This window comes from Phyllobates terribilis, unplaced genomic scaffold (assembly GCF_046119375.1).
Source record: "Phyllobates terribilis strain yellow unplaced genomic scaffold, ASM4611937v1 Scaffold_583__1_contigs__length_1024312, whole genome shotgun sequence".
Lineage (NCBI taxonomy): Eukaryota > Metazoa > Chordata > Amphibia > Anura > Dendrobatidae > Phyllobates > Phyllobates terribilis.
The window spans coordinates 1,006,826-1,021,464 of record NW_027363343.1 but is presented as its reverse complement, the minus strand read 5'-3'; the positions used below and the strand labels follow the sequence as shown (position 1 = coordinate 1,021,464).

The 14,639-nt window shown below is 48.3% G+C and overlaps 1 pseudogene; it reads right to left on the bottom strand.

The window, feature by feature from the left end:
- Positions 1-769: 769 nt before the first annotated feature.
- Positions 770-12,616, bottom strand: LOC141233368 (PIH1 domain-containing protein 1-like; annotated as a pseudogene).
- Positions 12,617-14,639: the final 2,023 nt, after the last annotated feature.

The following is a 14,639-nucleotide window of genomic DNA, read 5'->3' as shown; positions in this document are numbered from 1 at the left end:
TGAGAGCAGCATGATGTAGAGACAAAGACCCTGATTCTAGGGACGTCTCACTTACAGGGCTGCTGGTTGTAGTTTTGATAAAAATCACACTTTTATTAGCAGAAGATTATCACTAGAGGACTAGTAAACCTGCAGCCAGGTAGTCCAACCACGCCCCCCACCACTGATTGGCAGTTTATATACAGTGTACACAGAAAGCGGCCAATCAGTGCTGTGGGTGGGGTTCTTATACAGAGCTCAGCATTCAGAGATCTGCATGAGAAAAAAAACCCTGCAATTTTATCAAAATAACACCAAGCAGCCCAGTAAGTGATACATCGTTGGAATCAGGGCCTCGGATTATGCTGCTCTCAAATGGGGTAGCAAAAACCTGCTGACATATTCCATTTAAAGGGGCAGCTGCTACTAAATCCAGACATGGTGCAAAATGTAAATTCTGCTGCAGATTTACTGCTGTAGATTTTTAATTCCTAAAAATCCCTGTAGATTCAGAGGATCTCAACCTTTTCAATGCAAATTATTTTCAAGACTTATTCACAGATATTATGAAATATTACAGTAGAAATAAAAAAAAAAAAGCACAATACCTAAACCCCTTCCTTGGGAAAAATATATGGCAAGTATAAGAAATACAAAAATTTATTCTGGAGTCATATTGAAGTCTAAATAGAATTGTAACCATACAATGTAAACAGCAGCGAATGTAAGTAGGATCCACTGGATCTATATAAGAGGAACGTTTTCCAAAGCTGATCTTCTGAGCCCACCGCTATGCTGGCTGGACCGGCATTGTGATAGTCAGCACCTGGAATATACGTCACGTTTTACTGCAGCTCATAGAACCAAATGATAAGACGCAGAGCAGTGCGAGGCTTGTGACTCGCTATACACAAAATATACGACATGTTTGATGAATGGCATAAAGGAAAGCCGATGCATTCAGATGTCTCTGGGCAACTATATGTTGTGATAGATAAGTTCCTGTCAGGGTGAGGGGCAGCATCCTATCTACTCACTCATCATGACAGGTTTACAGCATGTTGACTCATGGACGTGATCAGTCAGTCAATCAATGACATAGATGCACGTTCTTGATTCCGACAGGTAGGTCAGAGATGTCCGTCTCAAACAGTTTACCTTCACCCATCTAGGATGGATGGCTGCTGACATCGTTGGCCATTATGTCCATACGTAATTATTATTCCCTAATTGTGATGTACAGTACAAATTTATATTGTGGTACTGTGTTAGCCAGAAAATACTTTTATGCCCAAAAATGGCAAAAGTATTCTCGGAGTGATACCTTTATTGGCTAACCAGAAAAAAATATATATATGCAAACTTACAGAGCACACAGGCTCCTTCTTCAGGTAGGATTACAAATGTTATGAATTCATTAGTAATATTGCCTGAAGAAGGAGCCTCTGTGCTCTGAAAGCTAGCATATATATATATATATTTTTTTTTTTCTGGTTAGCCAATAAAGGTATCACTCCGAGAATACTTTTGCCATTTTTGGGCATGAAAGTATTCACATAGAATTATCCACTAATTAAAACAATTTATTTTTGCTAAATAAATGTATACATTTTTTAAAATTTTATTATATACATTTTCTCAGAGTACCTCTTTAAGAAGGAGATTTCAGAATGGGCTATAAGACATGTCCAGCTTTGCTTAATTGTCTCACCTTACTGTCCTTGTTGAACTGAGCTCCACTTTGTTCTTGGATGATATTGTAAGGAATGAAGACGTCTAGATGATACAAATCGGGACGTCCGACTATTCTGTCTTCACCCAAGTCCAACACAAGAGATCTAGCAGAAGACTGTAAAGAGAAGACCAGAGAGGTAACAACGCTTATGTCGCTGAATGCTTCTGTACGGGAAAGAAAGTTGTAACCAACAAGTGCACAAAAATCTAAACTTTTATCTTGATACGTGGCCAACTAGAAGTTACTGTGTAGCTCCACACGTCTCATACATTAAATCTGACACGTGGAGGAACTGCTCACAGAAAAGGCTTCAAATATTTTTTAGGATTCACACTGCATTAAAAGGGGTTGTCCACCACTTTAATACTAATGGAATATCCTTAGGATAGGTCATCAATATGAAAGTGCCAGACAACCCCTTTAAGTGAGGCATAATGAATGGTACCAGAATTTCAGATAACGTAGCCTTCATTAGGCAGAAGGCCCACTCGGTTATATGAAGAAATCTGGGGTCCCCAAAAGCAAACCCAGTAATCACCAGATTCCCGTGTGGTGACTACTTAATCTGCTTTTTGGGAAGACCAGAACTGACCCCTATATTTAACCAAGTGGGTCCCCTTAAGCTACATTATCCTGTCTGATGAAGGCTACATTAGCTGAAACATTCTTCATCTTCATTATGCCTCATTTAACGCAATGTGAATCATGGACATGAGAAAAATCAAATTAAAAAATAAATACATTTAAAGCATTTTCTGTGCGATTCCTCCAAATGTCGCATTAATATAGAAAAAATAAAGAGCGGCGTGTTCTACACTATTGCAACAAGCCTCTTTCATCATTTATATCATCATTATAACATCATTTATATGCACCAGCACCATGAGATCAATGGCACTATATAATTAAATAACAATAATAATATATACATCTTCCCACCAGCTTGTTTTCCCTCTATCTCCTCTCTGGATCTATGAAGCCAGAACTGTCAAAGAAGAGGTGATGGTGGAGATGGAGGGGAAACAAGCAGGGGGGAAGGCTTATATAAATGACTGGTCCCGCCGTGAAGCACTGGGCGTCTGTGCTTGGTTTGAACAGTCGTTCTCCGCTGACAGTCGTTTACAGAGATCTTCTTTCCCATTCCAACAGCTTGCAAACAACCCACCATTGTATGAAAAAAAAAATGATATCATCATCATCCAGTAAATGTGTCACAGCTGCCAGCAATTGGCTACTGTGGACACATCAAAGCTGTGATGATAAAAGTTGGCAGAGGAGGATCGGTAGCACGAGGTTGGCACAGACTTTTAATAAGGGAAGACTATTGGAGATCACATGAAATGCAAAAAGGTCACAATCCTAAACCACATCTAAGGGTCTAACCACTTTAGGTAAAGAGACTTCAGCCACCAGAAAACTTGGGTGTCCTACAGGAGGTTCCGCCACAATCATGTAATCTGGTTTCACAGGTGAACTGATAAAAAAAAGGAAGGAAGCAGTATATTGCAAGGGTACACCATCAATTTATGATCTGTTGTGGTCAATCTCTAATATAATAAAGGGGCACTGATGCTGGTAATGAGGAACAGCCCCTTTCACAGTCATTCCCTGCACATTGGCATCATGGCCTCCACTGTGCAGCGGAACGACAGCATAGATCCAGCAAAGTGAATGGGCTTAGCTGCAGTTCTCCTGCACAGTGAATATCCGGGTAGCTGCCCCACACCAGCATATTCTTTAAAAAGGGCAGTGGGGTTACTTCCAGGCTGCAGCCCCCTTATTCTTGGAGTCCAACAAGTTGGATATCCTATATCTTTTGTAAGATGGGATTCTAAAAAAGTAAATGCATGCATTAAACCTCAAAGTAACCCAAACCTTTCAACTTCTGAGATGAGGGACTTGCTTGGAGTTAGCTGGGAGGGTCTGTAGGAAAAAAATAAAGAACATAAAGGCATAATAGTTAAAACAAACAAAAAAAAACAATGTCCACATTGTTCTTGCACCATAACAAGCCATTCTGCAACTTCCCCCATCTGTTGGGTATAACCCATCACCACGAGGAGTGGCGCTCCCCCATCTGTTGGGTATAACCCATCACCTCAAGGAGTGGCACTCCCCCATCTGTTGGGTGTAACCCATCACCACAAGGAGTGGAGCTCCCCCATCTGTTGGGTGTAACCCATCACCACGAGGAGTGGCGCTCCCCCATCTGTTGGGTATAACCCATCACCACGAGGAGTGGAACTCCCCCATCTGTTGGGTATAACCTATCACCTCAAGGAGGGGCGCTCCCCCATCTGTTGGGTATAACCCATCACCACGAGGAGTGGAGCTCCCCCATCTGTTGGGTGTAACCCATCACCACGAGGAGTGGCGCTCCCCCATCTGTTGGGTGTAACCCATCACCACGAGGAGTGGCGCTTCCCCATCTGTTGGGTGTAACCCATCACCACGAGTAGTGGCGCTGCCCCATCTGTTGGGTATAACCTATCACCAGGAGGAGTGGCGCTCGTCATACTTTGTGTCCCTAGGGGAAATGTGGTATTATAAGACATTCAATCAATTGAATGGCCGACCATGTACTGCATGGATGAGCGAGGAACATCAGAGAAGAAGCCGCCGATGCTCAAAAGCAGCCTACTCTGTCGTCTTTTACAGACTGTATGCCATAGACTTGTACCTTAGAGTTGGGACTTACCCCATTATGTCCATTTCCTGAATCATCGGTTTTGATTTGGTTCTGATATTCTGTTCAAAAATGGATCCCAGGAACTTCCGATTTTTCAGCATTTTTCACTCTGAAGGGAAACCACAGGGTCGGACTGGAACTGAAACTCAGCCCTGGCATGTGAGAACACGCAGGCCCGCCCGACGCGCGTTGAATGTGAAATATTTTCGTGAATGATTTGGGTATATGTCACAATAAAAATTGCTGCAAACTGCACTTTATCATCGATAGACAAAAACTGACATAATTTAAAATATAAACTTCCCTCCAGGAAAATGTTAATTTCTTTCAACTGGGGGGACGGACATATTTGTAATATAGAGCTCCAACTTCCCAAAAACGCTATGTTTGATAGTACCAGGAAAAGTGAATCCTTGCAGATTTGAAGCAGTTTCATGTCTATTCTTTCAGTATTTTTGCAGCGTTTCTAAAGAATGGGAAAAAAAAATCTCAAAAAACGCAATATCAAGGGGATTTTCCTGCCAAGCGACACGTTTTTTGTGCAGAAATGTTCTTCCCTTTCTTTTTTGTTTATATTTTGTGTTATACACTAGTGGCCAAAATTGAGGCAACACCTTCAGTTTTTCACCATCACCAATATTTAATGGAGGATTTCACTGACCTACTTACTTGTACACACGCCCTCTTCTGCCATATGTATTCTATGTTGGTTTATAGTGACCTGGGTGTGATTTAAGACAGATATTGTACGATTAAAATGCGTTTTTTATATTTTAAAGCCAGTTTGTCATCAGAAGGTAAGCAATTACATGTTTCCGTTCTCAAAGTGTGTAAGCGGTTTCAAGAGACTGGTTCGATAAAGAATAAACCAGGTAGAGAAAGGAAGAAGGCTACAACTCCTCAGACTGATAGAAGAATTGTTAGAATCACCCTAAATAACAGGTTATAAACGGCTGTTAACATCAACAAGGAGCTTGTTAACACCGGAGTGACAGTGTCTGATCGGACGGTTCGATGACGACTGGTAAACGCGGGGTTAAGAGCCAGAATACCAGGTAAAAAGCCATTTTTGAATGCCTCACAGCGTCAGAAACATCTGCAGGGGCCAAAGAACATTGTAAATGGACCATTGAACAATGGAGAAATGTTATATGGAGCGATGAGACACGCATATCCATCTTTGGCAGCGACGGTGTCCGCTACGTTCGACGACGACCTGGAGAGGACTGGTTGCCAGAGGGTACAGTACCCACCATGAAGCCTCCCCTGAGTGTTATGGTAGGGGGCTGCGTGTCCAGAGATGCAGGTGGTAGACTGCAGGTAATTGAAGAAACAGTTAATGCTGAAAAGTCCATCAAGGAAGTCCTTCAGCCTAAACTCATTCCTTCGGCACGTGATGTATTTGGTGAAGGGACACCGTTTATTTTTCAGCAAGATGGAGCCCCATGCCATACAGCTAAAAAATGTCTCTCTTGGTTCAAGGACAAAAATGTCCAGCTATTGAATTGGCCAGGAAACAGCCCCGATCTCAATCCTATTGAGAATCTCTGGGCTCGGCTCAAAAGAGCGGTGTCAAAACAGCGGGCTTCACACAAGCAGGAACTCATTGCAGCCATCATCAAATCATGGCTTCATATCATCACACCATCTGATTTACACAAACTGGTAGATAGCATGCCAAGTAGATGCCAGGCCGTCATCAAGACCGAGGGCTGTCCAACTGAGTATTAACATTTAGTGTTAGATATGAAAATAGGACAAATCAATGGCTTTTCTCCCACAGTCATCTGAGTGACAATAGTGTCCAATTTGTTGACAAATTAACAAATTTCCTGCTAATATTGTGTTTCTATATGAGATTTTATTTCTACTTAAAAACTTTACTGTGAAATCAAAAACATTCATGAAATTTGTATTGGTATTGGCAAAATGCTAAAAATTCATAAATCTTGGGGGTGTTGCCTCAATTTTGGCCACTAGTGTATAGAGTTCCTCAGTATATTTATATGTTGTCCCCCATCACCTTTTTCATCTCTCCTTACAAGTATGCCTTGTATCTTAATTAAAACATGGTAGTAAGTAGCATATTAAACCCTTTTATAATGGGTAGTGTAGAATCGCTGCATATTTCAGGGTTATGCGCTCCTGAGGACTCATTAGTGCTGCCCTCCTCAGGCGAAACCTGGTTGTGACCTCGTATAATATGGGGCTAGCCGGTCTCACCTACCAGTTTGGGTCACAAACCCTTTTTCGTTTGCTTTGATGTTTTACTCATTGTTTATTATGTTTACACCCCAAATCTCTCCTAATCCTGGAGATCAAACCTATGAAAGCAATTTATGAATGATCGTAACACCTCTATGAAGGGTAATTATCATCTCCTTCATAAATATACATTTATATGTATAAATACATATGTGGTCAATGCATAGTACTGGCACATGACTTATCACTTTCCAGGACCTTACAAAGCACCAGGAACATTCATAACAAGCGGAGGTGAAGCGATTCTGGCAGCTTAATAGGAAAGGATTCTTTACAGTTAGAGCAGTCAGACTGTGGAATGCCAACCACAAGATATAGTAATGGCAGATAGTATAACAGCATTTATAGAAGGGCTGGATACTTTTTTAACAAAACATGACATTGTGGGTTATAAATAATCTAGTAATAGAAAATGTATAACTTTGGAGATAGACCTAGGACATTAAAGTTCAAACTTTTTCAACCTATGTAACTATGCAAGTATGCAGAATGCACATTAGGAAAATGCTTGAAATGCAATTCCTTATAATATTATTTTACAAGTAATTTCCTCTTAATTTTCTGCTTTGTAAAGTGCTAGTTATAAGCCCAATCTATGGATCTAAAAAGTGCAAAACACTCCTGAAACACTTGTACGTATGTTCTATAATCTGTATTTCTTATGGTGCCTAAGGGAAGCCGTAATGATAAGACTCCTGCTTGGTATCAAGTACAATTATTTGCCTCCATAATGAAAGTGAATTACCAATGATGAAAGGGTTAATACTTGGACCCTGCATCAGTAATAGCCCTTGTAGTAACCATGACAACTATTGTGAGGGCATAAACAAGTGTCATAAAGAAGATTCCATAAAAGAATGCCGCACTGCCATGATCAACGCCATTACTGATGATGCGCCTGAGGACCTTGAGCTTGACCATCCCACGTAATGTGCCAACGTTGGTGTAATTTGGAGGTTCTAGCAGGGAAAGGGGTTGTCTTCTTAGACACCCCGGGGGCATGGGAAGGTAACAGAGGGGGGGTCCCCAAAACAGGATCCCCTTCTGTTACTATGTACAAAGAGCTGCTCTTCTTTGGGAGTTCATGGATGGATCCTTGACTTTAATGGGTGATAAATTGGGAGGGGGGGGGGATACTCATCCTATTAGGGGTTATCCATAATGAGCAACCCCTGTAACCAAGTGCCCAACTTCTTGAGAGACGGAGCTGGATCTGTAAGGGAGAAGTGGTAGATCCACCTGGGAAATCAGATCAACTAAATTCGTTCCAGCAATAAATGTGGTGACAGATATCGCAGCTATCACATTAATAGTCTATATTTGTTATGTCGTTCTCTGTAAATATGTACAAATTCTAAAACTCCGTCATATATCGACACTAACTCTCTAAGCCCAAGGGAAGGGCAGCCCTCGAGCCATGGTTCCCTAGAGGTTTCCTCCACAGGGGGTTTTCCTCTCCTGAGCGCTGGAGGGTGACTCTTCGTGAGTCGAGGGTTGTGCCATTTTCGGTGTCATATAAATTTAAATAAAGTTGAGAATGTTTGACACCTAATTGCAATGATTTGTGTATTTATTTTGTATGTGTCTGATTCATTTTGTTTGGGAGTCGGGGTCCATCACACATCACTGAGTCATACGTCTGGACATCTGCCGCCAGCAGTTTTGCCCCAGGGGTTGCCCCTGCTCTGGGGAGTTTGATGGAGCAGAGAAGACAAGAATTACAGCACTCATCCTCAGAATAAGGACTTCTATTACAGTACTACAAGCAGCTTCCTCACCTCATTCACACAGTGAGTATTTTGGGCACTAATTTACAGCAGTATTTGTAAGCTGAAGACCAGAGGGGAACAAACACAGTGAAAAATAGTAACTGAAACACTTTCACCTCTTCTGTTTTGGATCCACTCCTGGCGCCTGCTAACAAATACTGATGCAAAATATCGCCATGGAAGTGCCCTAAATTCTTACTGACTGATTTGACTGTTTGAGTTGCAGTCAAGCAACAGAGGTTGCAAGCGTTAAAGGAGTTTTCTGGTCTCAAAAACCCCTGTCCCCCTTGCCATTTTTCTCTATCCTGAACCTGTGCTTCCTGCCCCGATCTCAGACTGTCTGACCTAGTCCTTGTCTTCACTCTCCTGTGTCTGGTACCCTGGTACCTCCGGAATGCTGCTGCAGTCCCGGGGACTGCACTGAAGTTGTACCTGGTGTCTACTGGCGGCCCAGTCTATCCTCACCACCAAAGGTTCTAGTGGAGACCCAGTAGACACCTAGTCACAACCCTCCCGTGGGGCAGTGGGTCCATATCCACCAGTGTTACACCCACATAGCAAATGTGGTACCAATATTCAAGAACGGGATAATATCTGAGCCTGGAATTTATAGGCAGGTAAGTTTAACTTGTACTGTGGGCAACATCTTTGAGGGTTTTCTAAGAGATACTAACCTGGAGCACCTCAATAAGAATAACCTAAACATATGATTATGAGGGATCTGTCCTGCAAACTAATCTGAAAAGATTCTATGGGGAGGTAAGTTCTAGGTTGGACCAGGGAAACTTAGTGGTTTTCGTCTATCTGGACTTTTCAAAGGCATTTGATACAGTGCCATACAACAGGTTAGTACATAAAAATGTTCAATATATTATATGGTAAACTTGCTCCACGAAAGAACAAGTCCTTGTGTTGGAAAAATCAAGGAAAATATCAGTGATGCGGTCGTTACCTCTTGACAGCTCCATTTCGTACTTGTTCTCTAGTCCCTCCATGGCCACGGTGATAAAAAATTCCCTGAGAAGCTCATTATTCTAATAAAAAAAATACAAAGTAAGGAGCTGACACAAAGGAGAGCAGACAGCTCGTATGTCGGAATAAGCAATTGCAGTTACCTTAATTTTCTCAAAGAAGGTGCCATTAATCACTATGTCGTACGCCGTGCAGCCGCCTCCACCTGTAGGACAAAGTGCACCAGGACTTAGATACTTTGCGATGCCGAATCAATCCATTGACCTTAGTTGGGCTGCTATGAATAATTAGCATAAGTTCTTAAAGGGGAATCCAAGTAGTGGGCAAGCCTTTTAAGTCCCAAATCTAAACCAAAAAAGTTCAAAAGACAACAAACTTTATTCCGCAGACTGGAAGTGGACCTACCAGAACCTGTGGAGACGGCACCTTTGATCATTGAGGATTAGTAAGTTGTAATACTTGCTATTTTATCCCCTTTAAGGATATCTCTGGACTACCCCTTTAAAAAGAGACGTGCTGTATTAAAAAAAAAACGTACTATTATCAACTTCAACGTGGGGCTCTCCAAGGCTCATGGGGACTCGATAGCCGGAGGGATCATCAGATTCCAGGATGCTGACTAACTCCTGCTCCGTCAGGTCCGGGGGCGCTGAGATCTGGTTCGACTTGCAGATGTTAATAAAGATTTTGGTATTTTTGGATGTGCGAGTTTTAATGCAGAAACCTACCAGAAATAAAAACAAAAAGTGAACAAAAACACAATAAAATCGGCAAAAGCCAAGCAGCATTTACATGTAACCAACTGTATAAGAAAAAACGATGTGACCCCCCACGTTGGTTGCATCATGTGACCGTTGCAGTCATTAAGACCCCACTGCCCCACTGTGGTATCTGTCGCATAATATGCACAAAGTAATCTGGATAATAATCAGAGGACGCCCATCTCACTCGGCTGGGGTCTGATCTGTCTGCTTTCTGGTAAGTTCGGTATTCTGCTCTGTATCTCCTGTTTGGCCTGAAATGAGGCAACAAGTGAGAATCAGTGAGTAACATGAACAGGATGGTTCTGCAAACTGATTTTTCCTGCACCAAAATAGTACAACTGTGAGGGGTCTAAAGCCAACAATACACATTAGGTAAATGTTGGAGACTGCCGCGCCCCCAGCGGCTGACGGAGGAGACATTCACCCGGTGATTGCTGGCCTCTCCAATTCATCTTTCGTACCTTCATCAGCATCTGTTCATACAGCGCTTCCTCCATGTTTGTGTTCATTTCTGCAGACAGCAGCGACTTGTCAGACGCCATTTTTTCGGTCAAAGACAGAAGCTCAGGGTTCTTGTTTTATAAGAGAAAACCTGAAAAATGAAAATATGTATTAATCTTCTCCACAGACAACGACAAGGGGAGAGTGCGGGAGCCCGACGGCCCACGACACGAGGGGGGGGCGCGGGAGCCCGACGGCCCACGACACGAGGGGGGGGCGCGGGAGCCCGACGGCCCACGACACGAGGGGGGGGGCGCGGGAGCCCGACGGCCCACGACACGAGGGGGAGGCGCGGGAGCCCGACAGCCCACGACACGAGGGGGGGCGCGGGAGCCTGACAGCCCACGACACGAGGGGGGGGCGCGGGAGCCCGACAGCCCACGACACGAGGGGGGGGCGCGGGAGCACGACAGCCCACGACACGAGGGGGGGCGCGGGAGCCCGACAGCCCACGACACGAGGGGGGGGCACGGGAGCCCGACAGCCCACGACACGAGGGGGGGCGGGAGCCCGACAGCCCACGACACGAGGGGGGGGGGAGCCCGACAGCCCACGACACGAGGGGGGGGCACGGGAGCCCGACCGCCCACGACACGAGGGGGGGCGCGGGAGCCCGACAGCCCACGACACGAGGGGGGGGCGCGGGAGCCCGACAGCCCACGAGGGGGGGTGCGGGAGCCCGACAGCCCACGACACGAGGGGGGGCGCGGGAGCCCGACAGCCCACGACACGAGGGGGGGCGTGGGAGCCCGACGGCCCACGACACGAGGGGGGGGCGCAGGAGCCCGACGGCCCACGACACGAGGGGGGGGTGCGGGAGCCCGACGACCCACGACACGAGGGGGAGGCGCGGGAGCCCGACGGCCCACGACATGAGGGGGGGCGCGGGAGCCCGACGGCCCACGACACGAGGGGGGGCGCGGGAGCCCGACAGCCCACGACACGAGGGGGGGGCGCGGGAGCCCGACAGCCCACGACACGAGGGGGGGCGCGGGAGCCCGACAGCCCACGACACGAGGGGGGGGCGCGGGAGCCCGACAGCCAACGACACGAGGGGGGGCAGGAGCCCGACAGCCAACGACACGAGGGGGGGGCGCGGGCGCCCGACAGCCCACGACACGAGGGGGGGGCGCGGGAGCACGACAGCCCACGTCACGAGGGGGGGGCGCGGGAGCCCGACAGCCCACGACACGAGGGGGGGCGCGGGAGCCCGACAGCCCACGACACGAGGGGGTGCGGGAGCCTGACAGCCCACGACACGAGGGGGTGCGGGAGCCTGACAGCCCACGACACGAGGGGGTGCGGGAGCCTGACAGCCCACGACACGAGGGGGGGGCGCGGGAGCCCGACAGCCCACGACACGAGGGGGGGGCGCGGGAGCCCGACAGCCCACGACACGAGGGGGGGCGCGGGAGCCCGACAGCCCACGACACGAGGGGGGGCGCGGGAGCCCGACAGCCCACGACACGAGGGGGGGCGCGGGAGCCCGACAGCCCACGACACGAGGGGGGGCGCGGGAGCCCGACAGCCCACGACACGAGGGGGGGCGCGGGAGCCCGACAGCCCACGACACGAGGGGGTGCGGGAGCCCGACAGCCCACGACACGAGGGGGGGCGCGGGAGCCTGACAGCCCACGACACGGGGGTGGGGGGTGGGGAAGCCCGACAGCCCACGACACGAGGGGGTGCGGGAGCCTGACAGCTGACGACACGAGGGGGTGCGGGAGCCTGACAGCCGACGACATGAGGGGGTGCGAGACCCTGACAATAATGGGAGTGGGATTCTGCACACCTACAGCTAGCTACTTATTGTCCTGAATGTAGTAATCACCTTGGCACATTCCCATCTTCTTACCTGTAGTACAGACGCCAAACACCACTACTCTGACTGCAATCACCCAGCTACAGCGTCACCACGCCTCAGCAACAGGGGAGCGTCTAGATTGGAGTTGATGTCTTGAGGGGGAGGAGTGATTTCATGGAATCATGACGTCACCGGAAGGGGCGGGGCTTCCGTGGTCCAGTCAGTGGACACTATTCCACCTGCAGCTGCAGCAGTGCGCACATTGTGCCGGGACAGGAGGACTGGTGATGAGGAGCTCGTGTTCTGCGTTGTGCTGTGAGGACTGAGGCGGGGAGAACTGACCATGTGAATAAATGCTGTGCTGGCAAAAAGTGGGGTGGTGTGAGGGGCATCCAGGGGGCTGTGTGGGTGGTGTGAGGGGGCCAGGGGTAGCGGCAATTCTGCTGCAGAAACACTTAAAAACGCTTGGTAGAAGGTTTGCCATGTTCCCCAATGAACGCAAGCACTAACAATTATTTTGCGGAAGCGCGGCGCTTTCGCCGCCATTGACTTGCATTGGAACACATGGAATCCGCATCACTGGATCTGTACATGCAGATTCCATGAGTTTCAATGTGCGGATGTTACCCGGGTTTGGAGAAGAGGAGACTCTCCTCCGGACCAGGGTACCATAGAACCTGTAAAAAAAGAATAAAATAAAAAATAAATATTATACTTACCTTCTGATGGCCCCCGGTGTCTTTATCCGATGCGTCCTGGCTTGCCGGCAGCTCGCGATGGTCTGAAAAGGACCTGCCGTGACGTCATTAAGTCATGTGATGGGTCATGCGACCGCTGACGTCGGCAGGCCATCAGAAGGTAATTATATATTTATTTTTTACCATTCTTTTACGGTCACTCTATATAAATCCATGCCGGTTGCATGGATTTATATAGTGTGACCAAGTTGTCAAGCACTTTCCAAGTGATGCTAAAATCGCTTGTCAACCCGCATGCGGAAATGCAAGTAGAACGCTTCACATCAGCAAGTCCCTGGCAGGAAAAACGCATGTACAATCCGCATGTACAATCCACATGTACAATCCACATGCGTTTTTTCTGCCAGGGAGAAGCAGAAACGCTCAAAAAAAATCCGGAGCATTTCTGCATCGTGGGCACATAGCCTTACATTAATTGTATGACTCAATACTGAGCACACGTAACCATCTATACACAGCGGAAGGCCGCACGTATCCATCTATACACAGCGGGAGGCCGCACGTAGCCATCTATACCCAGCGGGAGGCCGCACGTAGCCATCTATACACAGCAGGAGGCCGCACGTAGCCATCTATACACAGCAGGAGGCCGCACATAGCCATCTATACACAGCAGGAGGCCGCACGTAGCCATCTATACACAGCGGGAGGCCGCACGGCGCCACCTATACACGGCGAGAGGCCGCACGGCGCCACCTATACACAGCGGGAGGCCGCACGGCGCCACCTATACACAGCAGGAGGCCGCACGTCGCCACCTATACACAGCGGGAGGCCGCACAGCGCCACCTATACACAGCGGGTGGCCGCACGGCGCCACCTATACACAGCGGAAGGCCGCACGGCGCCACCTATACACAGCGGGAGGCCGCACGGCGCCACATATACACAGCGGGAGGCCGCACGGCGCCACCTATACACAGCGGGAGGCCGCACGGAGCCACCTATACACAGCGGGAGGCCGCACGGCGCCACCTATACACAGAGGGAGGCCGCACGGCGCCACCTATACACAGCTGGAGGCCGCACGGCGCCACCTATACACAGCGGGACGCCGCACGTAGCCACCTATACACAGCGGGAGGCCGCACGGCGCCACCTATACACAGCGGGAGGCCGCACGGCGCCACCTATACACAGCGGGAGGCCGCACGGCGCCACCTATGCACAGCGGGAGGCCGCACGGCGCCACCTATACACAGCGGGAGGCCGCAGGGCGCCACCTATACACAGCGGGAGGCCGCACGGCGCCACCTATACACAGCGGGAGGCCACACGGCGCCATCTATACACAGCGGGAGGCTGCACGTAGCCATCTATACACAGCGGGAGGCCGCACGTATCCATCTATACACAGCGGGAGGCCGCACGTATCCACCTATACACAGCGGGAGGCCGCACGG